Consider the following 26,862-nt stretch of genomic DNA (forward strand, 5'->3'; position numbering starts at 1 on the left):
CTTTCTAGTCCAAGAGGACTTGTTGTAGCCGAGGAAGTGGTAACAGTTAAAGACTTGTCCAGGGCCAAACAGCCACTGATTTTAGGGGGAAGAAATTGAACCCTGTTATTTATATTCAGCTTCACGTATTCTTTTCTCCACATGAGTCAGCTGTGAGGGACCCTTCAGGTTGTCGAGTTTTGTCACCATGTATTCTCAGTTGTCTCTTCCGAACCTCTCTGTACCCCTGTCCAGAACTGTCCCTTCTCTTTCTGCCTCTTCCTCTCCCCTGTCTCCTTCTTTCCCTTTCTGCTCTCCTTCAACAGTTTTCTTCTCATTCTCAACACATTTATAAAGACTCTGTCCTTTGATCTCCCCCTCTCTAGTGGACATTCTCTTGATCTCTCCCTATCACTACTTTTAAAACAAGATTTCTTTGTGTGTCTCTACCACAAAACATATACTAGTCATTTCCAGCTTCTTTCATCACTCTTAGCATTCGAATTGTAGAGCAAAGGATCTCAGGATCAAAAAATAAACCACTTTCTACAGGTGAGGAACCTGAGGCTGAGGAGACTCTAAATTACTGTCTATCGCTGTCTCTGGGTGTGTCTATCTGGGAAACATTCTAAAAAGATCTCCCTACATCCCCTATTCTCCCTTCCCTTTCCCGCTCTCCCCATCCTCCGCCTCTGTAATGTTTTCCCTCTGTCTCTCAGCTCTCACAAATCTATTACCTGATTCTCACTCTGTATATTCTCCTTTTCCCATTGCTCCAATGTTATTGGAGATTTAGAACTTACAGTATTCTTAGGCACCACTGATGAAGAGTTCCTTCTAGGAAGGAAGGAAGCAAAACAGGGATTAAGTACCTAAATGGCAGTAAAGGTTGGGCTGTACAATATACAAATATTAATGTGTTTTGTTCCCACAATAACAATGGGAAGGATGGACTATTAACGCCACCTCATAGAACTCAGTAAACTAAGACATTCAATTGAGGGAGACAGAGGTCACACAACTTGCCCAGAACCAAAGAACCAGTAAATGTCTGGGGATTATTGATATTGACAGAAATTGAATTTATTTCTGCCTGACACTAGGCCCATCACTATATCCACTGTACCACCCAGCCCTCTCTCTCCACTTCCTCTGTGACCCTTTCCTTACTTTCTCATCATTTGTGGCATCAAAATTCTATGTCTAACCATACTCCACATTTCTCTCTTCCTTTACCCACATATTTGCTGCCTCTTTTCAAGCTTTATTTGTCTGTCTTCCTCTTCATTGTAAACTTATTGCTTCTCTTTCATCTCTCTCTCTCTTTCTCTCTCTTCTACAAATTTGCAGCTATCTGACATCTTCAGGGCCACTGAGTTCAACCTCCTTTTTTAAAGCACAAATTCAGGTTTAAATAAGTTAACATGTGCATGGGAAAACAACCAGAGATGCTATAAAAATGAGAAACCAACCCTCCCTTATTCCAAATCCTATGCTATGAAACAGGCCTTCTCCTCTCTATCCCAGGACTCAGCTCTGCTTCTTCCTGACTCTAGGGCTGTATCTCCAAGTACTAAAGATCACTGTCTTCAGGATTCCTTCCTTTTATAGTTTGACACCATCATCAGCATCTGTGTCTGACTCTCTCTACTGGAATAACCTCCATTCTATCTCCCCACATCGTCACTTGTCCCCTTCCTTTGACTCTCCCTTTGCTCTGTCCATGGTGTTCCCTTTCCTCTATATCTGTTCCCTACTCAGAATCTGCCTCTCCCCTATATTGAGTACTTTTCCCTTCTCCATTAGAAAAGAATACAACATTAGAGAAAGAATATAAATCTGTGAGTCCAATCAGTCCAGAGACTTCTTTTGAAAGAAAAGGAAACTGAGAAAAGGAGTTTATGTGATGTGCTGAGAGACACACAACCAGTATGCTTGCAAAAGGAAGTTGAACACATCATTTTTGTGTTGACTTGTTATGTTCTGGTTGGTAGGAGGATGACTTTGTGTCTCTTCTGCCATCCATGCCTAGTGGACTTTCTCTGGTTCTCTTCCTGACTAACTCTCCTTCCTGACCTTCACTCCCATGGGGCTTGCCCTTCTCTCTTCCTCCATGATAGAATCTTCCAACTGGATCAGCCCCTAAGTGGCCAACGCCATCTCCATCTTTTCTAGAGGAAGTAATTCAAGCTGAGAAGAGTGAAATGACTGAAACAGCTATTAATTTTCAAAAGCAAATTACTAATTGAGGGTGATTTGGCCTCACATCCCTCCACCTTCTATCTGTCCTAGCAAAGAGCTGACTTCTGGTCCATCCCCTGCTTCAACAGAAGTGTCCCCACTGGATCCTTCAGCCCCTTGCTCTTAACCTCTCCTCCCACAAAAACTTCTTCCCTCTCTCCCTCAAATTACCAACTATTCTTTTCTCTCTGGGTCTCCATGTCTTTGTACTGCCCTTCCCCAAACTGGGCCACCCCAAGGGCTCTGCCTTCTTTCTTTTGGTGCTCATCCCCTGTGGTCCATCCCTTTTTGCCCTCCCCTTTTCCTTTGTACAAAGTGGGCCTTGTCCTGCTCCATCTCCTTGAATCCACTCCACAAAAGCCTCTGGCAGCTCTCTGCCACCACAGCATGCTCAGTCAGCCTTTTCCTTCTCTTTCTGTCACTTATAGGATCCCTGACATACAGATGGAAAAAAATTAAGGGAAATTTATTCTAACACTGAAGAAACTAATGATTAGACATATACAGAGAACTGATTCTGGGAGAGGGAGCAAGAATGTTTGTAAGTCAGCCCCAGAATTCAGGTCCTCTTGACTCCAAGCCCCAAGCTTTACCCACAAGGAGAAACAGCTGCCTCACCCCCCACCATCATGCTTCTAGTTCTCTGTGGTCCCTTTTTCTTGTCTTTCTCTATCTGTGTCACTCTTTCTGTGCTTTTTTCTGTCTCTTTAATGGAGCTTACTTACTAACTGCTTTTCTCTCCTCCCCTTCAATCCTCAGACTTTCCTCTTCTTTCTCATGAAAGCACAGCATTAAAAGCCTTTGAGATCAAGAGCATCATTTACAAGTAGAAGAAACTGTGGTCTAAAGCAGGTGCCAAGTGCCTTGTGCAGGGTCACACATCTCTGAGTTTGTGGGGCAGCCTCCACTTCAGCCTGTCCTGACCCCTAGCCCATGGCTCTGTCCAGCACGGCCCCACCCTCCCGCCCAAGCTCTCTCTCATTGGTCTCTTATTTTCTCCCTTCCCATCCCCCACCTGGGCACTTCCATCTCCAGCCTGTGGGTGTCACTCTTGGTTTTGGAACCCCCTCCCTGTCCCTGACAGTCCGGTCCATTGTGAGCCCTTGTTGCCTCAGAGCATCCTCCGGCCCTGCGGCTTTATCCCTCCTGCCTCACTGCACAGTCTGCACAGAGTCCCCAACACTCGCCCCTTAGCAAGTGCTTTCTTCCTTTGCTCTTCAGCCCCTTGCCATCCTCCCACAGACATTCTCTGCTTTCTTCTTTATATTTCCCCCAGGGGTTCACAATATTCTCTTCATTTGCTTTTTCCCTTTTCTATATCCCAGATCCCACTATTCTGTTCCCTTTGTCACTTTGTCCCCATCTTCAGCACTTCCTTCCATTTGTTTCTCAGCTTTCTCTCCCCTCCCTAATGGTACCTTCCATCTCCTTTCATCTCCATCCTCCTTGGTCTCTTCCCTTTTTACTTCCTCTCTTCTCTTTTTCCATTGGTCCTTTCTCTCTATTGCTTCCTCCTCACCAGAGGTTCTTTTCCTTTTTCTCCCCATTTCTTGTTTCCTGTGATATATCCCCCTTTCTCTCACTTTTCTCCCCATCCTAATGGTATTTTCCTTGTCTTCTTCCCTCAACACTATTTCCTATAATCTCTTTCATTTGTCTGCCTCCATGCCCATTTTTCAGTTGTTCCTTCCTTCTTTCTTTTCCATTAATCAGTGGTCAACTCCATTAGACTGTCACCTTCCTTCCCATCATTGTTCATACTTTCCATTTTCTCTCTTATTTTTGTTTTTATCAGTGTTATCTTGCTTCCCCCTATGCCTCGTTCTCTCTTCCTTTTATCTAATTCCCTTTTTTCTTTCCCAAGACTTTCTTGCCTCTTTTTCTCTAATATTCTGTGGTTATTTCCCTTTCCTTTACTCTTTCTAACATTATTGGTCCCTTCTCACTATCTCACTCCTTCTCCCTTCTTCAGTGGTAACTTCCTTTTTCCTCACCTCAGTATCCATATATCCTTCTTTTTATTCACTTCTTTTTAGTAAATGCATCCTTTTCAGACCACGATGCAATGAAAATTACATTCAACAAAAAAGCAGGGGGAAGTAGACCAAAAAATAATTGGAAACTAAATAATCTCATACTAAAGAATGATTGGGTAAAACAGCAAATCATAGACATAATTAATAACTTCACCCAAGAAAACGATAATAATGAGACATCATACCAAAATGTATGGGATGCAGCCAAAGCGGTAATAAGGGGAAATTTCATATCTCTAGAGGCCTATTTGTATAAAATAGAGAAAGAGAAGGTCAATGAATTGGGTTTGCAATTAAAAATGCTAGAAAAGGAACAAATTAAAAACTCCCAGTCAAACACTAAACTTGAAATTCTAAAAGTAAAAGGTGAGATCAATAAAATTGAAAGTAAAAAAACTATTGAATTGATTAATAAAACTAAGAGTTGGTTCTATGAAAAAACCAACAAAATAGACAAACCCTTAGTAAATCTGATTAAAAAAAGGAAAGAGGAAAACCAAATTGTTAGTCTTAAAAATGAAAAGGGAGAACTCACCACTAACGAAGAGGAAATTAGAGCAATAATTAGGAGTTACTTTGCCCAACTTTATGCCAATAAATTCGACAACTTAAATGAAATATTCACTTCTTTTTTTCCCAGTCATCTCTGATATATATATTCTCTCTCTCTCTCTCTCTCTCTCTCTCTCTCTCTCTCTCTCTCTCTCTCCAACTTAGAGTTGCCTTCCCTCTGTTTTTGTCCTTTCATTTGAAAAGACCCCTTCCCATTTTTCTCTCTGTCCTTCTTCCCCAAAGATATATTCCTTTCTGTCCCCCACCCCAACTGCTCCGGTCATACTCTTCTCCATTATCTCACAATGGCCTTTACTCTTTGTTTCTCCTTAAAGTCCTGCAAAACTCCTTTCCTCCTTTCTCCTCTCTCCCCAGTGTTCTCCCCCTCTTTCCCCTGAAAAAGTCTTTTTTACTCTTTTTACTTTTACACAATGAGTGATTGTCCCCCATCACTCATTCAATAATACATTCAGAGCTGGAAAGTGAATCAGTGACTATGAAATACAATTACTTTTTTTCAGTAGAGGACACTGAGGCTGAGAGGCTAAGTCATTGTCCAGACTCACAGAGAATATGTCTGGGTCAAGATTCAAAGTCAGGTCAATCTTAATTCAAGTATAAAATTCTATCTATTGTGCTATCTAGTTGCCTTTCCATCCCCAACTGACTTTTCGCTCTTTCTCTCCACCTAGTCTTTTCCTCTTGTGGTCCTATACAGCTTTCCTTCACCAGCAGCCTTTCAAATGCTTTCTTCTCATTCTCCCTCTCCTTTGCATTCAGAGGAGACTGAGTCCCTTCCCTTTTATGATGTCTCTGCTTCTCTTTTTTTCTGTCTCTCACTGTCTCTGCCTTCCCCATTCTCTCACGACTCTGTGTCCTCCCCTTTGGTCTGTCTCTACCTGCAATCCACCGCTTTCCCTTCCTTTTGACTTTGTCTCTCCTCTTTGTACACTTGTCCACTGCCTTGGTTTCTCTAACCTCCTTACAAGGCTCTTGTCTCTATTTCCCAATCTCTCCCTGGCTCCAATGCCAAGCTATACGTTCCTTGTTTCTCTTTCAATCACAGATTTGCTTTTGGACACGTCCTCACGGGCTTCCAAGTACAATCTCATCATTTTAGAGAGAAGGAAGCTGAGCCTGAGAGAGTGAAAGGGACCTGCATAGAATTGCAGAGATAGATTAGGGAGTAGGAGCTGCAAGGGGTCAGAGAGGCCATCAAATCTAAATACTTCTTTTGAAAGAAAAGGAAATCGAGTCTAAAAGTTAGAGTGATGAGCCAAGGATCATAAAGCCAGGAGTTTTGCAAGACCTTCAAATCACAATTTTACTTCTACCTTCTGTCTTCTGATCAGTAGGAGCCTTATTTTCTCTCTCCCACCATCCATACCTTGTCCAGCCTTCCTTGAGTCTCTCCTCCACTTAGGTTCTTTTCTGCCCACCTACCCATGAAGAGGTTGCCCTTATCTCTTCATCACTGAAAAAATTATCGACCTTGAAGGCCCCTTATTTGCCAACTCTATCATTTTTTAGAGGTGGAAATTCAAGCTAAGCAAAGTGAAGTGATTTCACCAGCTAGTCATTTTCAAAAGCAAGTTCCTAATTCAGTGATCTGAATCTAAGGAAAACACTCACTTTCTCTCTCAGGACAAAGAGCTGCCCCCAATATCCCAAGGATGGACCCCTTCCTCCTCAGGTGTGCTGTCACTTAGTCCTGTAGCTCCCTCCTCTTTACCTCTCCCCACCCTCCACTTTGGTCTCTTCTTCCTCTCCATCTCCATTTACCAAAACAGTCTTTTCTCTCTCTATCTTTCTGTGGGTTCACCTCTCCACCCTTCCCCAACCTCAAATGCTCTGTCTTCCGTCTTCATCCTGCCGTCATTTGTTGTCCCTCTTCTCACATTCTCCACCTTTACTTTGTATACAGGGGGCCAGGGCTGCTCCTTTTCCCTGTCTCCACTTCCCAGCAGTCTTTGGCGGCTATTAGAGTTTCTCTGTCACCACAGCAGAGCCATTAACCTTTTCCTTATCTTTGTTTCATTTACATATTGGAGGTGTAGAAGTAAAAGGAAATTTAAGTGGAATTCAGTCTTACTCTGAAGAAAACTAGAATTAGACCCTTAAAAACACCTGCTGCTGTACAGGGACTAAGTAGTTTTATAAGTAAGCATTAGAACTCAGATCTTCCTGACTCTAGACCCCATGCTTTACCAATTAGGAAAACCAGCAGCCTCTCCTGTCACCAGCATTCTCCCAGTTCTCCATGGTCCCCTTCTGATGTCTCTACCTTTGTCTGTCTCTTTAATGGCCTTTGCCTACTAACTGTTTTTCTCTCCTCCCACCCTATGCTCAGGCTTTCCTCTTCATTCTCATAAAACAGAGGATTTTTGAGTGAGAAGGTTTTTCAAAGTCTTTGAGATCAAGAGAATCATTTCAAGGGGGAAGGAAACTGGTCTAAAGCAGGTGCTAAGTACCTGGTGCAGGGTCACACATCTCTGAGTTTGTGAGGCAGCCTCCACTTCAGCCTGTCCTGACCCCCAACCCATGGCTCTGTCCAGCATGGCCCCTCCCTGCCCCATTGGCCCCAGCTCTCTCCTCCTTTGTCTCATACTTCTATTCGACGGTTCTTTATTCCACTTGGGCCCTTCTTACCCCACAAAGGGGAAATGGGTATAGAATTTGAATTTTCATCCCTTTCCCTGACAATCTAGTCCACTGTGAGCCCTTGTTGCTTCAGAGCATCCTCGGGCCCTGCTGCTTTATCCCTCCTACTCTTCTCTCCTGCCTCACTGCACAGTCTGCACAGGGCCTAGGCCTGTCCCTAGCACTCCTCCCTTAGCAAATGCTTTCTTTCTTTGCTCTTCAGCCCTTGGCCATCCTCCCATGGACTCACTCTGCTTTCTTCTATTTCCCCCAGGGGTTCAAAATGTTCTCTTCAGTTGCTTTTTCCCTTTTCTCCATCCCAGATCCCACCATTATGTTCCCTTTGTCACTTTGCCCCCATCTCCAGGGCTTCCTTCCATTTTTTCTCAGCCTTGTCACCCCTCCCTAATTGTACCTTCCTTATGCCTCCATCTCTATGCTTGGTGGTTTCTTCCCTTTATATCTCCCCTCTCCACTTTTTCTACTGATCCTTTCCCAGTTGCTCTCTCCCTCTTCTTCCTCATCAGTGGTTCTTTCCCTTTTTCTTTCCCCCATCTTATACTATGATCTCTCCCTTCATTCTTTTTCATTTTCTTTAATGAATGATCTGTTCCTTTACATAGTCTCCTCCCTTCCCAACACTGTCTATTGTATTCAATTTCTCTCTCCCTTCTCTTTTCTTTGATTTTTTCCTTAATACTATATCCTTTACATTCTCTTTCTGTTCCTGCCACCCACTTATCTTTCCTAATTATTTCTTCCCTCTTTTTGTCTTCTTAATATATAGTGTTGGTTTTTTCATTTTATTCCTTTTCTATGAAAATTAGGGGCTTCCCATTTTCTCACTCCTTCCCCTTTCTTTAGTAGTATCTTCATTCTCCCTTTTTGATTCCCCACATTTTCTCCTTTTTTCTCCACTCCTTTCCTTCCCAATGATCGGTTCCATCTGGCTCTGTCCTCTCTCCCTACAGATTCTTTCCTAATACTTGTGTGTCTGTCTGTCTGTCTCTCCACCTATTTCTTTCTGTCTCTCTTTCTCCTCCTGGATCAGAATAACATGAACTACAATCACTTTTTTCAGGGGAGCAACCTGAGGCTGAGAAACTCTTAGTTACTGTTTATGCAGTGTCACTCTATCCATCTGCACAACCTTCTAAGGAGATCTCACTCCATCATCTGCTGTCACTTTCCTTTCACAATCTCTCTTTCTAATGACCTCTGAAATCTCTTTCACCCCTTTCTACAAGAGCCTTTCATTCTCCCTCTCCTTTCAAGTTACAAATACTTTGCATATTATTTTTCTTCCTCTGCCTCTACTTCTGTGTTTGTCTCTCTCTTTATCTCTGTCTCCCTTCCCCCTTTTCTCTCACTTACATGTCTCCTTCTACCCTTTGTTCTCTCCCAGCAATCCATTGCCATTCCTTCCTTTTCACATTCTGTCTCTCCTCTTTCCCCACTAGTCTACTCCATTTTTCTGACTTCCCTATAAACCTCTTTTCTCTATTTCACGCTCTCTCCGTCTAGTCCAATGGTAAGTTACATGTTCTTTCTCCCTTAATCACAGATTGAGTTTTGGACATGTCCTCACAGGCTTCTACATATAATCTCATCATTTGGGAGGGAAGGAAGCTGAGACTTGGAGAGTGACAGAGATCTGCATAGAGTTATAGAGGCAGAGTGGAGAGTAGGATCTTCACTCAAATCAGCGAGGCTCCAGGGACATGGCTGGGGCATTGGAAAGAGTGCTGGGCCTGGAGTTAGCAAGACCTGAGTTCAAATTAAACTTTGAATATTTCTTACTGAGTGATCCTTGACCAGTCACAATCTCAATGTATTTTTGCCATAAGTAGAAAATGGAGGTGATATATCCACCTGCATGGAGCTGTCCTAGGTATCAAGTGACACAGTGTTTGCAAAACATATTTTTTTCCTTTTAGATCTCTCCCTCTACTTCCCTCTCTTGTCTTTCAAACTGACAGTCAACAGTTTTGTAGTAGCATTTTCATCTCTGCTTATCTCCATTGTAAATGGCCCCCTCCTTTTCTCATTTCTATCACTTTCTCTCTCCCTCTGGCCATTCTCTGTGTCTCTCCCCTTCTCAGGTATTTTAATGTTCAATTTGTCCTCCCTTCTCAATCCCCCAATGGGATTTCTACCTCCTTTCCACAATTCCTAGGATTGTAAACATGAAAGGGATCTTAAAGGTCATCAGAGCATCCCTCAAATATCTTACAGAGGAAGAAGCTGAGCCTGAGAGATCTTCAATGTCCTCCTGAAGTTAGTTCATACATGAAAAGGTCTAAGGTATTATCTCATCTCAAGTGCTTTGCTCTCTTCATCATAAATTGCTACTTGCTTACCCCAGGCAATCTTCACTGTCCCTTTCTCTTTGGTCCTTGCTTGGTTTACTTAGTCCCCCATGGTCATAAAGATCTGCTTCCTTGACACTGTTTTCTTCCCTCTCTGGCTCTTTCATTGCCAAGGAATCTTCTCTCTCTGAAAATCTCTGCTTCTCCTGTGTGGAATCCCCCCGTGTCTCTGTCTCCCTCTCTGCCTGCTGGACTAGCCTCCTCTCTGTGTCCCCACATACTTGCTTGGCCCCTCCCTCTGACTCTTTCCTCTCTACAGGCTATTCAGTTCCCAGCATTTGTCTTCCTTCCCCAAAAGCCTTTCCCTTTAATCTCTATCTCTCTGCCTCTACACTTACATCAATTAGTTTTCCCCTTTTCTCTTTTGGAAAAGCATAAAATTTTAGAGTTGGAATGGATCTGAGTGTCCATGCAGTCCAAACCCATCTATTGAGGAAAAAGGAACCTGAGCTGCAGAGTTTATGTGATATGCTGAGGGCCAAACAGCCAGTAAGGCTACAAGCAGAGCTGGAGCACTTTCCCTCTACTTACCTTACTCTGGTTGTTGGACCCTTACCTTTCTCTGTCTCCCACCATACAGGCCGAGTGGAACTTTTGCTTGGTCTCTTCCCCACTAACTCTCTTTCCTGCCCATTCCCTTCCCAGGGACTCCCCCTCCCTGTTGCTTTCTCTATTATCACTGAGAGGATTGTGCACCTGGAAGATCCCAGAGGGGCCAACTACATTTCCATCTTTTTTAGAAGAGGAAATTCAAACTGAAAAAAATTAATTTGACAGCTCTTAATTTTCAGAAGCAGGATCCTAAATCAGGGTGATTGGACCCATGTAAAACCTTCTATGTGTTCTGGCAAGAGCTCCCTCCTAGCCCCCACTGGGTCCTTTACCTCCCTCCTTACCTTAGGCCTTACCAAGGCCACAGAACCTTTTTCCCCCTTTCTATCACTGATACATCACAAGTTTCCAGCAGGAAGGAACGTGACAGTGAACTGAGCCTCACATTGACAAACCTGAAGCTTAGTCCATTAAATGACCTGCTCCTGGACGTGGAACAAGGAAGTTTGTTCCTAACACTTGAACTCGGGTGCTCCTGACCCCAAGCACCCACTGGGAGAACCAGCTGCCTCACCCTCCAACATAACTGTCCCAAGTCTCTGTGGTCCCTACCCCTCGAGTCATACTTTCTGCTTGTCTCTGTGTCTAATGCAATTTCCTCTGTAACTGTATCTTTCCTCTTATTTCTCATTCAAAAACAGGATTTTAAAGGGTGAACGTAAGTAAAAAACCTTTGGTTCATATTCATCATTTAAGAGAAGAAACTGAGGTCTAAAGCAAGTGCTAAGTGCCTTGTGCAGGGTCACACATCTCTGAGTTTGTGAGGCAGCCTCCACTTCAGCCTGTCCTGACCCCCAGCCCATGGCTCTGTCCAGCACGGCCCCGCCCTCCGGCCCCAGCTCTCTCCTCATTGGTCTCTTATTTTCTCCCATTCCTCCCTCCATTTGGACCCTTCCATCACCAGCCCGTGACTGTCAGGCATAGATTTAAAATCCCCCTCCCTTTCCCTGACCGTCCAATCCACTGTGAGCCCTCGTTGCCTAAGAGCATCTTTCGGCCCTGCCGCTTTATCCCTCCTGTCTCACTGCACAGTCTGCACAGGACCCAGGCCTGTTCCCGGCACTCCCCCCTTAGCAAGTGCTTTCTTCCTTTGCTCTTCAGCCCTTGACCATCTTCCCACAGACACTCTCTGCTTTCTTCTTTATATTTCCCCCAGGGGTTCACAATGTTCTCTTCACTGTTTCTTTCCTTTTCTCCATCCCAGACCCCACTATTCTCTTCCCTTTGTCACTCTGCCCCCATCTGCAGGGCTTCCTTCCATTTATTTCTCAGCTTTGTCTGCCCTCCTTAATGGTATTTTCCATCGCCCTCCATCCCTATCATCCATGGTATCTTCCCTATCTATTTCCTCTCTCCTCTTTTCCCATTGGCCCTTTCTCTCTACTTCTTCCTGTCACCTGGGTTTCTCAGTTTAGTCTCCCCTCCCTAATGGTACCTTCCTTCTCCCTCCATCCCCACCATCCATGGTATCTTCCCTATCTATTTCCTCTCTCCTCTTTTCCCATTGGCCCTTTCTCTCTACTTTTTCCTGTCACCTGGGTTTCTCAGTTCAGTCTCCCCTCCCTAATGGTACCTTCCTTCTCCCTCCATCCCCATCATCCATGGTATCTTCCCTATCTATTTCCTCTCTCCTCTTTTCCCATTGGCCCTTTCTCTCAACTTCTTCCTGTCACCTGGGTTTCTCAGCTTTGTCTCCCCTCCCTAATGGTACCTTCCTTCTCCCTCCATCTCTATGCTCCATGGTTCCTTCCCTTTGTATCTCCCCTCTCCACTTTTTCCAGTGGTCCTTTCCCAGTGGCTCTCTCCCTCTTCTTCCTCATCAGTGGTTCTTTCCCTTTTTCTTTCCCCCATCTTATACTATGGTCTCTCCCTTCATTCGTTCTCCTTTTCTCTAATCAATAATCTGTTGCTTTACATTGTCTCCTCCCTCCCCAACACTGTTTTTCCTTCTCAATGTCTCTCAACCTTTTTTCCCCTTTTTCCTTACTTCCACATGCTCTGCATTCCCTTTATTTTCCTGCCACCCATGGAACTTTTCCAATGATTTCTTCTCTCTTTTTCTCTTCTTAATATGTAGCGCTTTTCCCCCCCATTTTATCACTTTTCTATGGAAACTAGACCTTTCTCATTTTCTCACTCCTTCCCCTTACTTTAATGTATCTCCATTCTCCCTGCCTTTGTTCCCCATATTTCCTCCTTTTGTCTCCCCTCCTTCCTTTCCCAGTGATCTCTTCCATCTGCTTCTATCCTCTCTCCCGTCTGGTCCTTTCCTAATACTTCTCTCTCTGTGGGTTTGTGTGTCTCTGTCTTTTTCCATCTCTTTTTGTCTCTCACTCTGTCTCTTTCTCCTTAACCTCCAGCTGCCCAGAGGTCCCTTTCCCTCCCCTTTCCCAAGATGTCTTTTCCACTAAATCCCTCTTCCCCTTTCCCCTAGGCCAGGGACTTTCAAACTTTTTAAATGTGGGGCCTGTTCATTGTCCCTCAGACTGTTGGAGGGCCAGATTATAGTAAAAAGAAAAACTTTGGTTTTTGAGCCTTTAAATAAAGAAACTAAATAGCCCTGGGGGAGGGGATAAATGTCCTCAGCTGCCCCATCTGACCCGCGGGCCATAGTTTGAGGACCCCTGCAGGATCAACGCAATTTCTTGAGTCCAACCACCTAATAAATTTTCTATCACCAATAGTCTATTTCCTTTCTGCCTAAGGATGTTCCTCCCTAGTGGCGGATTTCTCTGCCTCCCATGTTTGGTACATTATTCCCTTTGTCTCCTCCACCCTATTCCATCTTAGTCACCTCTTCCCTCGTCTCACATCCAGAATGGCTCCTTCTCTTTTCTCTTCCCTTCCTTTTTCAGTGAAAGATCGTTTTCTCTACCCCCGCTACCCCAACTGTGTTACTGACACTCTTCCGCCATATACCTTAGTGGCCTTTTCCCTTTGTCTCTCCCCAGAGACCTAGTAAATCCTTTCTTTCTCCTTTCTCCTCGCTCCTCAATGGTCTCTTCCTCTTTCCCTTAAACAATGGTCTTTTCCTCAGTATCTTCTTGCATCGCTCATGAAATCATAGATTTATAATTGCAAGAGACAAAACATAGATAAAATAGTGTTTTTGCCTTTCTCTACTCATAGGATTACAGATGTAGAGCTGGAAAGGACCTCAGGGCCATGGAATACAACAATTTTCTTCAGGGAGAAAATTGAGTCTGAAAATCCCAAAATTCCTCTTCATCAGTGTCTCTCTGTTTCCATCTTCCTAAACTTGCAATGAGATCTCTTTGTATCGCCTGCTGACACTTATCTTTCACAGTCTCCCTTTCAAAAGATCTCAGATATGTCTATCAGCTCTCTCCACAATGGCCTTCCTTCATTCTCCCGCTCCTTTCAAGTTAAAGATTTCTTTGTATATTATTTTTTTTCTCTGTCTCTGTGTTTCTCTCTCTTTCTCGCTCTCTCCCTGTCTCCCTTCCCCCTTTTCTCTGACTTCTCTGCTTCCTTTTACCTTTTGTTCTCTCTCCCTGCAATCCGTTGCCATCCCTTGCTTTTCCCTTTGTCTCTCCTCTTTCCACACTACTCTACTCCCTCCATTTCTCTGACTTCCCTACACTCCTTGTTTCTATTTCACGCTCTCTCCCTCTAGCCCAATGCTAAGTTACACTTCTTTTTCAATCACAGATTGAGTTCTGGACATATCCTCACAGGCTTCTACATATAATCTCATCATTTGGGAGGGAAGGAAGCTGAGACTGGGAGAGTGACAGAGATCTGCATAGAGTTATAGAGGCAGAGTGGAGAGTAGGATCTGCACTCAAATCAGCGAGGCTCCAGGGACATGGCCTGTGCATTGGAGAGTGCTGGGCCTGGAGTCTGTCGGACCCGAGTTCAAATTAAACTTTGGATATTTCTTACTGAGTGATCCTGGGCTAGTCACAATCTCAATATATTTTTGCCATAAGTAGAAAATGGAGGTGACATATCCAGCTGCCTGGAGCTGTCCTAGGTATCAAGTGACACAGTGTTTGCAAAGCATATTTTCTTCCTTTTAGATGTCTCCCTCTCTTGTCTTTCAAACTGACAGTCAACAGTGTTGCTGTAGGGCTTTTCCTCTCTATTTTATTTACTTTGTACATGATTCCTTCTTTTCCTCCCTTTCCAACATTTTCTCTCCCCTTATATCCATTCTCTGTGTGTCTCTCCTGCTCAAAGATCATTTAATGCTCAATTTGTCCTCCCATCTCAATCCCCCAAGGGGATTTCTTTCTCCTTTCCACAATTCTTTGGATTGTAAACATTGAAGGGAACTTAAAGGTCGTCAAAGCATCCCTCACAGATATTACAGAGGAGGAAGCTGAGCCTGAGAGACCTTCAATGTCTTCCTGAAACAAATTCATGCATAAAAAGGTCTGAGGTATTATCTAATCTCAAGTGCTTTGCTCTCTCCATCATAGATTACCACTTGCTTACCCCAGGCAATCCCTATTGTCCCTTTCTTTTTGATCCTTGCTTGGTTTATTTAATCTCCCGTGGTCATAAAGATCTGCTTCCTTGACACTGTTCTCTTCCTTCTCTGGCTCTTCCCTTGCCAAGGAATCTTCTCTCTCGGAAAAACTCTGATTCTCCTGGGTGGAATTATTATTTCTTGACTCTCTCAGGAATCTTCTCTCTCAGAAAATCTCTGCTTCTCCTGGGTGGAATCCCCCCGTGTCTCTGTCTCCCTCTCTGCCTGCTGGACTAGCCTCCTCTCTGTGTCCCCACATCCTTGCTTGGACCCTCCCTCTGACTCTTTCCTCTCTACAGGCTATTCAGTTCCCAACGTTTGTCTTCCTTCCTCAAAAGTCTTTCCCTTTGATCTCAATCTCTCTGCCTCTACACTTACACCAAGTACTTTTCCCCTTCTCTATTGGAAAAGCATAAAATGTTAGAGTTGGAATGGGTCTGAGTGTCCATGCAGTCCTAACACATCTATGAGAGAAAAGGAACCGGAGCTGCAGAGTTTATGTGATATGCTGAGGCCCAAACAGCCAGTAAGGCTACAAGCAGAGCTGGAGCACTTTCCCTCTACTCACCTTACTCTGGTTGTTGGACCCTTACCTTTCTCTGTCTCCCACCATCCAGGCCGAGTGGAACTTTTGCTTGGTCTCTTCCCACTAACTCTCTTTCCTGCCCATTCCCTTCCCAGGGACTCCCCGCTCCCTGTTGTTCTCTCTATTTATCACTGAGAGGATCATCCACCTGGAAGTGCCCAGAGGGGCCAACTACATTTCCATCATTTTTAAAAGAGGAAATTCAAACTGAAAAAAATTAAGTAATTTGACAGCTCTTAATTTTCAGAAGCAGGGTCCTAAGTCAGGGTGATTGGACCCACTTAAAACCTTCTATGTGTTCTGACAATGTGCTCCCTCCTCGCCCCCACTGGGTCCTTTACCTCCCTCCTCTCCTTCCTCTCCCACCCTCCAAAGTGGTAACTTCCCACTCTCCATCTCCAATTACCAAAAAATCTTTTCCTTTGCTCTTTATCTCTCTCTGACTGTCCCTCCCAAACTGGCCCCCTCCACGTGCTCTTCCCTCCTTATCCCCCCCATCTCCTGTTTTCCCACCTCTTTCCTTCTCCCCCTCTCCTTTGTACTCAATGGAGCTTGTCCTGCTCCTTCTTCCTGTCTCCTTTCCCCAGGACACTTTGGCAGCTTTTGCACTCTGCTTTCGAGGCATCAGAGCAAGGCCACAGAACCTTTTTCCCCCTTTCTATCACTGATAAATCAGAAGTTTCCAGCTGGAAGGGACCATGACAGTGAACTGAGTCTCACATTGAAAAAACTGAAGCTTAATCTATTAAACGGAGCTGCTCCTGAACATCGAATAAGTAGGATTGTTCCTAACACTTGAACTCGGGTGTTCCTGACCCCAAGCACCCACTGGGAGAACCAGCTGCCTCACCCTCCAACATCACTCTCCCAAGTCTCTGTGGTCCCTACCCCTCGACTCTTACTTTCTGCTTGTCTCTGTCTCTGTCTTTGTCTCTAATGCACTTTCCTTTGTAACCGCAACTTTCTCTCTGAGGTTCTTCTTCTTTCTCATTCAACAATAGGATTTTAAAGGGTGAACATAAGTAAAAAATGTTTGGTTCATGTTCATCATTTAAGAGAAGAAGCTGAGGTTTAAAGCAGGTGCTAAGTGCCTTTCTCAGGGTCACAGAGTTCTACGTTTGTGAGGCAGCCTCCACTTCAGCCTGTCCTGACCCCCAGCCCATGGCTCTGTCCAGCACGACCCCTCCCTGCCCCTTTGTCGCCAGCTCTCTCCTCATGGGTCTCATCCTTCTTTCCTCCCTCTCCTCCCTCTACTTGGGCTCTTCTATCACCAGACAGGGAGTGTCAGGTCTGACCCACTCTGAGCCCTTGCTGCATCCTGACCATCCTCAGGCCCTGCTCCTTTATCCCTGCTGCTCTTCTCTCCTGTTACACTGGACAGTCAGCACAGGACCAAGGCCTGTCCATAGCTCTGCCAATCCCTCCTTGCGCTCTGGAATTCTGCCCCTCACATTCCTGCCCAGTGGTCCCTTCCCTCTCTAGCTCCCCATTCCCAATAATTCTTCTCTCTATATAAGTCTCTCGGTATCCACTTGTGTGTCTATCTCTGACTCTCTCTCCTGAACTAGCCTCCACTCTCTCCAAACATCCTCACTTGTCCCCTTCCTTTGACTCTCCCCTTGCTCTGTCCATGGTGTTCCCTTTCCTCTATTATCTGTTCCCTAGTCAGAATCTGCCGTTCCCCTATATTAAGTACTTTTCCCTTCTCTATTGGAAAAAAAGCTTAGAACATTAGAGAGAGGGAATAGGACTGGGAGACCAACCTGTCCAAAAACCCCTTTTGAAAGAAAAGGAAACTGAGAAAAGGAGTTTAAGTGATGTGCTGAGGGACACACAACCAGTACGCTTGCAAAAGGAGGTTGAATACATCATTTTTGTCTCGACATACTGTGTTCTGGTTGGTAGGAGGATGACTTTGTGTCTCTCCCATGATCCATGCCTAGTGGGCCTTTCTCTGGTTCTCTTCCCCACTAACACTCCTTCCTGACCTTCACTCCCATGGGGCTGGACCTTCTCTCTTCCTTAATGATGGAATCTTCCAGTTGGAAGGGCCCCTAAGTGGCCAACGCCATCTCTGCCTTTTTAGAGGAAGAAATTCAAGCTGAGAAGAGTTAAGTGGCTGAAACAGCTATTAATTTTCAAAAGCAAATTACGAACTGAGGGTGATTTGGCCCCAAATCTCTCCACCTTCTATCTTTTCTAGCAAACAGCTCCCTCCTGGTCCATCCCCTTCTTCCTCAGAAGTGTCCCCACTGGGTGCTTCAGCTCCCTACTCTCTTCCCCTCCCCCCCCCACAATGACTTCTTCCCTCTCTCTCTCAAATTACGAACTCTTCTTTTCTCCCTGGGTCTCCCTGTCTTTGTACTGCCCTTCCCCCAAATTGGCCCACCCCAAGGGCTCTGCCTTCTGTCTTTTGGTGCTCATCTCGTCATCCATCCCTTTTTGTCCTCCCCCTTTCCTTTGTACAAAGTGGGCCTTGTCCTGCTGCATCTCCTTGATCGCACTCCACAGAAGCCTTTGGTAGCTCTCTGCCACCACAGCAAGCTCAGTTAGCCTGAGAAACTTCTCTTTCTGTCACTTATAGGAAACCTGACGTAGAGAGGGAAAAAAATTAAAGGAAATTTATGCTAACCCTGAAGAAACTAATGATTAGACATATAAGGAAAATTGATTCTGGAAGAGGGAGCAAGGAAGCTTATGTTAGCCCCAGAATTCAGGGCCTCCTGACTCCAGCCCCCATGATTTAACCCTTGGGAGAACCAGTTGCCTCACCCCCCACCATCATGCTCCTAGTTCTCTGTGGTTTCTTCCTGATGTCTCTCTCTGTTTTTGTCACTGTTTCTCTGCTTTTGTCTGTTTCTCTAATGGAGTTTATTCTCTAACTGCTTTTCTCTCCTTCCGCCCAATCCTCAGACTTTCCTCTTCTTTTTCATAAAAGCAAAATCTTAAAAGCCTTTGAGATCAAGAGCATCATTTAAAAGGAGAAGAAACTGAAGTTTAAAGAAGGTACAAAGTGCCTTGTGCAAGGTCACAAATCTCTGAGTTTGTGAGGCAGCCTCCACTTCAGCCTGTCCTGACCCCCAGCCCATGGCTCTGTCCAGCACGGCCCCGCCCTCCCGCCCAAGCTCTCTCTCATTGGTCTCTTATTTTCTCACTTCCCATCCCCCACCTGGGCACTTCCATCTCCAGCCTGTGGGTGTCACTCTTGGTTTTGGAATCCCCCTCCCTGTCCCTGACAGTCCAATCGACTGTGAGCCCTTGTTGCCTCGGAGCATCCTCGGCCCGGCGGCTTTATCCCTCCTGCCTCATTGCACAGTCTGCACAGGGCCCAGGCCTGTTCCCGGCACTCCCCGCTTAGCAAGTGCTTTCTTCCTTTGCTCTTCAGCCCTTGACAGCCCTCCCACAGACACTCTCTGCTTTCTTCTCTCTATTTCCCCCAGGGGTTCACAATGTTCTCTTCACTTGCTTTTTCCCTTTTCTCCATCCCAGATCCCACTATTCTGTTTCCTTTGTCACTTTGCTCCCATCTCCAGGGCTTCCTTCCATTTATTTCTCAGCTTCGTCTGCCCTCCTTAATGGTACTTTCCATCTCCCTCCATCCTTATCTTCCATGGTATCTTCCCTATCTATTTCCTCTCTCCTCTTTTCCCATTGGCCCTTTCTCTCTACTTCTTCCTGTCACCTGGGTTTCTCAGTTTAGTCTCCCCTCCCCAATGGTACCTTCCTTCTCCCTCCATCCCCATCATCAGTGGTATCTTCCCTATCTATTTCCTCTCTCCTCTTTTCCCATTGGCCCTTTCTCTCTACTTCTTCCTGTCACCTGAGTTTCTCAGTTTAGTCTCCCCTCCCTAATGGTACCTTCCTTCTCCCTCCATCTCTATGCTCCATGGTTCCTTCCCTTTGTATCTCCCCTCTCCAGTTTTTCCAGTGGTCCTTTCCCAGTGGCTCTCTCCCTCTTCTTCCTCATCAGTGGTTCTTTCCCTTTTTCTTTCCCCACTTCTTATACTATGGTCTCTCCTTCATTCTTTCTCCTTTAATCAATGATCTCTTGCTTTACATTGTCTCCTCCCTCCCCAACACTGTTTCTCCTTATCAATTTCCCTCAATCTTTTTTTTTTGCTTTTTTACTTACTAGCACATCCTCTAAGTTCCCTTTCTTTTCCTGCCACCCCCATAACTTGTCAAATGATTTCTTCCCTCTTTTTCTCTTCTTAATACGTAGCGCTTCTTTTCATTTTATCCCTTTTCTTTGCCAACTGGGCCCTTCTCATTTTCTCACTTCTTCTTCCCCATTCTTTAGTTGTATCTCCATTCTCCCTGCCTTTATTCCTCGTATTTCCTCCTTTTGTCTCCCCTCCTTCCTTTCCCAGTGATCTCTTCCATCTGCTTCTATCCTCTCTCCCTTCTGGTCCTTTCCTAGCACTTCTCTCTCTGTGAGTTTGTGTCTGATTCTGTGATTTTCTATCTATGTCTTTTTGTCTCTCTGTCTCGGTCCTTAATCTCCAGCTGCCCAGAGGTCCTTTTCCCTCCCCTTTCCCAAGATGTCTTTTCCACTGAATCCCCCTTCTCCTTTCCCCTAGGCCCTACACAATTTCTTGAGTCCGACTGCCTAATAAATTTTCCATCACCAATAGTCTATTTCCTTTCTGCCTAAGGATGTTCCTCCCTAGTGGCGGATTTCTCTGCCTCCCATGTTTGGTACATTATTCCCTTTGTCTCCTCCACCCTATTCCATCTTAGTCACCTCTTCCCTCGTCTCACATCCAGAATGGCTCCTTCTCTTTTCTCTTCCCTTCCTTTTTCAGTGAAAGATCGTTTTCTCTACCCCCGCTACCCCAACTGTGTTACTGACACTCTTCCGCCATATACCTTAGTGGCCTTTTCTCTTTGTCTCTCCCCAGAGACCTAGTAAATCCTTTCTTTCTCCTTTCTCCTCTCTCCTCAATGGTCTCTTCCTCTTTCAGTTAAACAATGGTCTTTTCCTCAGTGTCTTCTTGCATCACTCATGAAATCATAGATTTATAATTGCATGAGACAATATATATTAAATAGTGGTTTTGACCTTTCATCACTCATAGGATTATGGATTTAGAGATGAAAAGGACCAGAGACCCATGAAATACAATCACTTTCTTCAGGGGAGCAACCTGACGCTGAGAAACTCTTAGTTATTGTTTATCAGTGTCTCTCTGTATCCAACTGCTTAAACTTCTAAGGAGATCTCTCTCCATCACTTGCTGTTGCTTTCCTTTCACAACCTGCCTTTCTAACGACCTCTTAAATGTCTTTCACCCCTCTACACAATCGTCTTCCTTCATTTTCCCTGTCTTATAAGTTAAAGACTCTTTGTATATTATTTTGCTTTCTCTATCTCAAGTTTTTTTTTCTCTCTCTCTTTTCCCCTTCCCCCTTTTCTCTCACTTCTCTGTCTCCTTCTACCCTTTGGTCTGTCTCTCCCTGCAATCCATTGCCATCCCTTCCTTTTCCCTTTCTGTCTCTCCTCTTTCCACACTACTCTACTCCCTCCATTTCTCTGACTTCCCTACAAACCTCTTGTCTCTATTTCACGCTCTCTCCCTCTAGCCCAATGCTAAGTTACATGTTTCTTCTTTCTCCTTCAATCACAGATTGAGTTCTGGACATGTCCTCACAGGCTTCTACATATAATCTCATCATTTGGGAGAGAAGGAAGCTGAGACTAGGAGAGTGACAGATCTGCATGGAGTTATAGAGGCAGAGTGGAGAGTAGGATCTGCACTCAAATCCGCGAGGCTCCAGGGACGTGGCCTGTGCATTGGAAAGAGTGCTGGGCCTAGAGTCTGTCGGACCCGAGTTCAAATTAAACTTTGGATATTTCTTACTGAGTGATCCTGGGCTAGTCACAATCTCAATGTATTTGTTGCCATAAGTAGAAAATGGAGGTGATATATCCACCTGCATGGAGCTGTCCTAGGTATCAAGTGACACAGTGTTTGCAAAGCATATTTTCTTCCTTTTAGATCTCTCCCTCTACTTCCCTCTCTTGTCTTTCAAATTCACAGTCAACAATTTTGCGGTAGCATTTTTCATCTCTGCTTATCTCCATTGTAAATGGCCCCCTCCTTTTCTCCCTTTCCAACACTTTCTTCCCCGCTCTGGCTATTCCTTGTGTCTCTACTCTCCTCAAAGATCTTTTAATGCTCAATTTCTCCTCACATCTCAACCCCCGAAAGGGATTTCTGTCTTCTTTCCATCCTTCCCAGCATTTGAAACATGGAAGGGAACTTAAAGCTCATCAGAAAAGGAAGCTGAGCCAAGAGACCTTCCATGTCTTCCTAAAGATAATTCATGTATGAAAAGGTCTGAGGTATTATCTGATCTCAAGTGCTTTGCTCTCTCCATCCTTAATTGCCACTTGCCTACCCCACACAATCCCCATTGTTCCTTTTTCTTTGATCCTTGCTTGGTTTACTTAGTCCCCCATGGTCATAAAGATCTGTTTCCTTGACACTGTTCTCTTCCCTCTCTGGCTCTTTCATTGCCAAGGAATCTTCTCTCTCAGAAAATCTCTGCTTCTCCTGTGTGGAATCCCCCCGTGTCTCTGTCTCCCTCTCTGCCTGCTGGACTAGCCTCCTCTCTGTGTCCCCACATACTTGCTTGGACCCTCCCTCTGACTCTTTCCTCTCTACAGGCTATTCAGTTCCCAACATTTCTCTCCCTTCATCAAAAGCCTTGCCCTTTAATCTTAATCTTTCTATCTCTACTCTTAGTTCAAGATGTTTTGCCCTTATTCATTAGAAAAGCAGAAAATATTAGAGAGTTGGAATGGATCTGAGTGTCTAGCCACTAAAACACATGAATTAAAAGAAAAAGAACCTGAGCTGGAGAGTTTGTGTGATATGACCTTCAGCATATCCTTACAGCCACTAAGATTACAAGCAGAGGTTGGGCACTTTACCTCTACTTACTGTACTGTGATTGTTGGGGACTTACTTTCTCTCTCTCACCATCCATGCCAAGTGGAACTTTTGCTGGTTCTCTTCCCCACTAACTCTCATTCACTTCCATAGACCTTTCCCACCTTGCCCCTCTCTTTATTACTGAATGGTAGCCCTTGCTGCCTCCTGAGCATCTACAGGCCCTGCTGCTTTATCCCTCCTGCTCTTCTTTCCTGTTACACTGGACAGTCAGCACAGGACCCATGCCTGCCCCTAGTCTTCCCTCATTAGCAAGTGTGTTATTCTTTTACTCTCTCACCCATAAATATACTCTTTTCCCTTCCCTTCCCAGATATTCAATGTTCTCTTTTCATGTTTTTCCTTTTCCTCCATCCCAGTTTTCCTTTCCTTTTGTCACTCAAGTAATGTATTCATTTTTCCTCACCTGTTTTTTCTCCTTCCGAATGGTAATTCCTTTTTTCCCTCATAACTGTCCTCCATTATCTATTCCCCTTGTCTCTTCCCAATCCTATTTACAATAGAATCTTCTGTCTTTCTCTCATTTTTTTCCTAACCAGTGTTTTACCCCTTTATTTCTCCCCATGCCAGCCTCCCTGATGGTATCTTTTTTCTACAGCCCCTGCCACTTCCTATATCCTCTTCTGTATCCCTTTCCCAGGTCCTGCCTTCTTTCATTCTCTTCCCTGTAATCAGTGGTCCCTTACCTAAACTGTCTCTTCACTCCCCATTACAGTTAATTCTTTTCATTTTCTCACTTACTTTTGGTGCTATTGTTTTTTTCCCCATCCCTTGTGCTCTCTTCCTTTTGTTTCATTCCTTTTTGTCTCTTGTATCTTTTCCCCTCTTTAATAATCAATTTTCTATCTCTTTATCCCTCTCCTTCTATCCATATCAGTTTGTTCTCATAATCTGACACCTTCTCCCTTCTTCTGTGCTATCTTCTTACTCTCTTCTCTTACTCCTGTACTCAGTTCCCTTTGTTTCCCTATTATTTCCCATGTTCTTTTCCCTCTTCTTGTCCCTTCTCTTCCTAATGGTCCTTTCCCTTTAATACGTCTGTCTGTTGTGTATGTGTGTGTGTGTGTGTGTGTGTGTGTGCTATCTCTCTGTGCCTCTCTGTCTGTCTGTCTTTCCATCCCTTTTTCTTTTCTTTCTACTCTCTCGTTCCTTCTCTATGTCTCTAGCAGTTCCCTCACGGTCCCTTCCCATCCTTTTCCCAAGTGATATTTTCCATTTGTTTCTTCGTCTCCTTTCTCCTAGGCCCTGCTGAACTGCTTCTTGGCTTCTGCTTCCAAGACTATTGCCCAGCATCCCCTCTTTTATTTCCTCCCTCTCTTCCTTCTCTAGTCCTGACTTTACTTTGTTTCTTCCTCCCCATGTTTAGGGAGCTCTCACCTTTGTCTTTCTATATCACCAAGGCATCCTACTTTCCTCTTTCCTCTGTTTTCTCTTATCATCCAAAATGCTCCCTTCCGTTCATTCTTCCTTACCCAGTTATTCTTTTTTTTCCATACCCCACCCTAAGTCCTCTGCTCACAGTCTTTATATTTCATAATATGCTTCTCTCTTCGTCTCTCCCCAAGGACCTTACTCCTCCTTCACTCTTGCCTTCCCTTTCCCTAGGATTCTCCTTTTCTTGCATTGACCAATGGTCTTTTCCGCTCTTTCACTTTCTATCACTGCCAAGATCATAAATTCATACTTGGAAGGGTATTACTGTTGATTAAATACAACCTCTCATGGCAGGGTTGGAAACTGAGGCTCAGAGATAAAGTGACTACACAGACTCACAGAGAAAGTGTCTGAGTCCAGAGCTGAACTCATGCTGACCTAAATTCAAGGACAAAGATCTGTCTGTTGTGACATCTAGTTGGCTTTTCCAGTATGGCTCATCCCCAGTTACCTTTTTTCTATGTGTCTCCCCATTTCATCTCTCTCATCTGGTCTTAAGCTTTTGTCTTCATCTCTCTCCCCAATGGACTTTCTGCATTTTCCCTCCCCTTTCCAATTATAAAAGACTATCCCACCTTTCTCTATATTTTCTGTCTCTTCCCATCTTCCCCCTGTCTCTCTGACTTCTCTCTCTTTTTCTACCCTTTGGTCTTGCTCTGCTTTTGACTTTCTCTAATGACTCTTTACTTACTAGATGACTCTGTTTCTCAGGCCTCCCCACAAGGCTCTCGGCTGTATTTCACCCTCTCTCCCTCCATACCAATGCCAAGTTGTAAGTTTCTTCTTTCTTCTTCAATCCCAGAAGCTCCGATATGATCTTGGATGAATCCTCAGAGGTTCTGGAGTCCAGTGTTATCATTTTAGAGAGGAAGAAGTTGGATCTGGGACAGTAGAAATGATACACACAGAGTTATAGAATAGCTTTTGAGGTAATATCTGGACTCAGGTCATCCAGTCCTCAGGGACACTGCTTGTGCCACAGACAGAATGCTGGGTCGGAGCTCAGGAAGACCTGGTTTCAAAACTAGCAATAGACATTTAGAAGCTGTGTGACCCTGAGCAAATGAGAACCTCTCTGTGTCTCAGTTTTCTAAAGAGCAAAGTGAATATATTGGTAATACCTACTTCAGAGGGCTGATGAAGAGATCAAATGTGGCCATCTTTATAAAGCACTTAGCACAACGTCTGACACAAGGTAACTACTCTAACAAATGAAGTCCTTCTTTCCCCTTCCCCAATACCTTCTTCTTTTTGGATCTCTACGTCAATTCTTCTCCCCTATGATTCGAAATCTTTGTTAACAATTCTGTAGTAGCACTTTCATTCTATCTTATGTACACTATCACGTCATCCCTTCCTCCTCTCTTTCGCCAGCACTTTACTTCCCTTTCTTTTTATTCCCTTTGGATCTTCCCCTCATCAATGATCTGTTAAATCTCTGTCTTTCTCCTTCCAATTCAATTACTAAGGCCTCTATTTGCCCTTTCCATCTTTCCTTGCACTTTCAAGGGCCTTTGAAGGCCCCCAAATGCAACCCTGCAACATCTGATAGAGGGGAAAACAGAGACTGAGAGACCTTCAGGCACTTGCTGAGGCTGATTCCGCTTGAAAAGGTCTCAGGCTGGATTTAACTGCAGTCCAGTGCAGGGTTCTCTGCATCTTTAGTAGCCAGTGGACTCCCCCCAGCCCTTCCCCAGGTGTCTCTTCCTCTCTGATGACTCTTTTAATCCCTCCCTGTGTTGTGGACTTGGGCCCCTCACATTCCCACCCAGTGGGCTCTTCCCTCTCGCGCTCCCCACTCCCAAGAAGTCTTCTCTCTCTCAGAGTCTCCCTGTCTCCACCTGTGTGTCTGTCTCTGACTCTCTGTACTGGAGTAGCCTCCGCTCTCTCTGCCCACAGGCTCACTCGGCCCCTTCCTTTGACTCTCCCTGTGCTCTGTCCATGGTGCTGAGTTAGCTGCATGTCTCTTGTAACAAGAAGCCATTTCCCTGAATCTCCATTCTCTGCCCCCATGGCAGGTAATCTTTCCTTCTCTGGAGGCTGACTGAGCAGCCATTCTACCCCAGAGGATTTGTTGTAGCTGAGGAAGTGGTGACAGTTAAAGACTTGTCCGGGGCCAAACAGCCACTGATTTTAGGGGGAAGAAAGTGAACTGTTATTTATATTCAGCTTCAAGTATTCTCTTCCCCACCTGAGTCCTCTGTGTTGCTCTACCCATACCTGGTGCGCTTCCTCCTTGTCTGTCTCCTCACTCAGTGGCCTCTTCCCACTGGCTGTTCTGTCCTGATCCATCCTGCCTGTGGGGATCGATCACTCTTCCTCCTCCAATCACAAACCTCAAGGAGAAGGAACCCTTGGAGACCACATCCCAGCACACCTTGCTCAGAGGCCTGAGGGAGATTAGATGACTGGCTCACCTAGAAATTGTCAGACCCAGTCTTGAACTCAGCTGGAAATGACCGAGAATAGTGGCTTAGGGGCAGCTAGATGTCACAGAGCAAAGCACACAGGGCCTGGAGTCAGAAGGAGCTGTGGCCAAATTCACCTTCAAACATTTAAAATTTGCTAGCTGTGTGGCCCTGGACAAGTCACTTAAGCCCAATTGCCTCAAGAAACAAAGGGGAAAAGGAGAAGAATGATGGTTCAGCCTATTATGTCACTTACTACCTCTCCCTCCAATTACAATTCCCTTTCTATAATATCCCTCCAGCATCCAGATGTCCCCAAACCTTATGCAATGGGTTTATAACTTACTAAGTGTCCTTGTGTTGTTCTCAGTGTCTGTCACTGGGTCTCTCCTCTTCTTCCTCCTGATCTTATTCGAGTATCTTGTGTTCATGGATCTGTTGAATGAGACCTGTACTGGAAGAGGGAGCAACGAAGCTTATAAGTCAGCCGCAGAATTCAGGTCCTGCTGCCTCCAAGCCCCATGCTTTACCCCTTAGGAGAACCAGCTGCCTCA

At 44.8% G+C, this 26,862-nt stretch overlaps 1 long non-coding RNA gene across 2 annotated transcripts in view; it reads right to left on the reverse strand.

Moving 5' to 3' along the window:
• LOC127542729 (uncharacterized) overlaps positions 1 to 26,079 on the reverse strand; it is a 147,806-nt gene extending 121,727 nt beyond the window's left edge. Inside the window, exons 1-2 of one of the 2 annotated variants that reach the window (XR_007948804.1) lie at positions 12,141 to 15,396; positions 10,349 to 11,864 (exon numbers count right to left, since the gene is read on the reverse strand). This is a non-coding gene — a long non-coding RNA (uncharacterized LOC127542729). Of the gene's footprint in view, positions 1 to 10,348; positions 11,865 to 12,140; positions 15,397 to 25,741 lie in introns of those variants that run through there. The other variant, XR_007948805.1, reaches the window with a different exon arrangement.
• Positions 26,080 to 26,862: the final 783 nt, after the last annotated feature.

Source organism: Antechinus flavipes, chromosome X (genome assembly GCF_016432865.1).
Source record: "Antechinus flavipes isolate AdamAnt ecotype Samford, QLD, Australia chromosome X, AdamAnt_v2, whole genome shotgun sequence".
Classification (NCBI taxonomy): Eukaryota; Metazoa; Chordata; class Mammalia; order Dasyuromorphia; family Dasyuridae; genus Antechinus; species Antechinus flavipes.